The 1,931-nt window shown below is 38.6% G+C and overlaps 1 non-coding gene across 1 annotated transcript; it reads right to left on the bottom strand.

Moving 5' to 3' along the window:
* Positions 1–747: 747 nt before the first annotated feature.
* LOC126069778 (U4 spliceosomal RNA) lies at positions 748–874 on the bottom strand. Its single transcript, XR_007516049.1, has one exon. It is a non-coding gene; the product is annotated as a U4 spliceosomal RNA (small nuclear RNA).
* Positions 875–1,931: the final 1,057 nt, after the last annotated feature.

A 1,931-nucleotide genomic window follows, 5' to 3' on the forward strand; every position in this document is an offset into this window, starting at 1 on the left:
CACTGTGCCCCCAGGTTTCCTCTCACACATCAGGCTCTTGAAAGTCTCCTGATGCGGGAGATTGGATTATTGGAAGGCCTGTGGAGAGTGACACACATTCAAATGGTGCAGTCAGCCACTATCTATGTGCAAGGCACTGCTCCCTGTTTCCTACTCAAGTCAAAGGCCAATGTACAAAAGATTTGGTTGCCATGGAATCCATATGCTACCCTTGTTCCATCAGCCATGACTAAACTGTTTAGAACCTGTTCAAAGCTCTGGAAAATCCAAATCCATGAGGAATATAGGGCAGGTATCATTTTTCTCCGAAGTCCCTCGGTGGTGCAAATGGCTAATATTCTTGGATACTAAATGAAAGGGTGGAGGTTCTAGTCCAGCAGGAGGCAATTTGGAAGATAAGCATGGGAATCTACTTCTGGAAAATAAGCCATTGAAAACCCTGCAGAACGCAGTTCTACTCTGAAACACGTGGAGTCACCATGAGTTAGCATCAACTCAATGGCAACTGATTTGTTTATTATTTTCTCTGTTTATCAGATGAGAAAATGGAAACCTAGATAGACTTACTGGAGAGAGTCTAAAACAAATAGGATGACAGATCCCACAGATCTTTTCTCCCAGTCCAGTGATCTTTCAACTGCATTTTCAACCTCTGCTTCCTTTGAACAAAGCCTTGAAAACCAGAGAGCTAATGAACTTCCAAGTCACATCTCTCCTTCAAATATTCATTAAAATTTCTAAATCAAAATGCATAATTATCTTACAGAAATAATTAACATTGTGCAGGAAAAATCATTACTCTAAAAGTTTCGATCAGCAATAATTGTGCCTCAGATAAACTTCATGAGCTGTGATATTGCCATTGCAAAAAGATACGCTAAAAGTTGATGTAAAGGGAAAAAAGATGATATAAAAACAACTTGAATCAGAAAAAAAAATGTGAATGGGCATTTTAGTACAGAAATTTATTACTTCTACCATTTTTCTACAACTTTTTATGACCTGAATTAATACATAGCTTTTAACTTTTTAAAAAAATCTGACTTCTTTGTTCCACATGATGAAATTTTTGCACCATGATAAGCATCTCTATTTAACCTTATTCTGACATTTGAAGAAACACACATCCTGACTGTGTACAAACAGCATAAGATTGTAGCGTTGTTCTTGAGAATTGTCTTGGTGCCTAGATAGAAGAATGGACTGTCACATTTTAAGAAGAGGGAAAGGGGTTATGAACAAAAGCAGTGTTGATCGCTCTAAATTTTTTAACAATACTCAACTTCTTAGAAGTGACAGGGACTCAAAAGGTCAACAAACCCTGTTAATGGCTACTTATTAATACCTTGACTTATGAATGGTTCATTTGTCATGGTCTACGGTACACTCACTCTCAGCCTGCCTTGAGACAGTCACGGGTCTCTCCAAGGTAGTTGTTGTTGGAGTCTGGAATGTCACCTGTGACAGTAGCACAGGAAAAAGCTGACTTAAGTGGAGCACATCTATGAGCTCGGCCCCATCAGCACCTTGTACTTACACATTATAGTTCCATGGTAATCAATTAAAAAAAAAAGTTGCCATGCAGTCAATTCCGACTCATAGCGACCCCATAGGACAGAATAGAACTGCCCCACAGGGTTTCCAAGAAGCACCTGGTGGATTCAAACTGCTGACCTTTTGGTTAGCGGCCATACCTGTTGACGACTATGCCACCAGGTTTTCCGTGGTAATCAATATTACCATTTAATTACCATATCAGTAAAGAAGATGGCAAAAAAGACATGAATTCTTTATACTTCTGACTCACACTTCAGATTGCAGATAATAGATGAGGACAGTAAGTTGTAAGAGTAATAGATAATAGATGAGGACAGTAAGTTGTAAGAGTAAGCCAGTGAATGCTGATTAGTCTTTTAAGAAAATTATTGTTG

The sequence above is a fragment of the Elephas maximus genome, chromosome X, assembly GCF_024166365.1.
Source record: "Elephas maximus indicus isolate mEleMax1 chromosome X, mEleMax1 primary haplotype, whole genome shotgun sequence".
Taxonomy (NCBI): Eukaryota; Metazoa; Chordata; class Mammalia; order Proboscidea; family Elephantidae; genus Elephas; species Elephas maximus.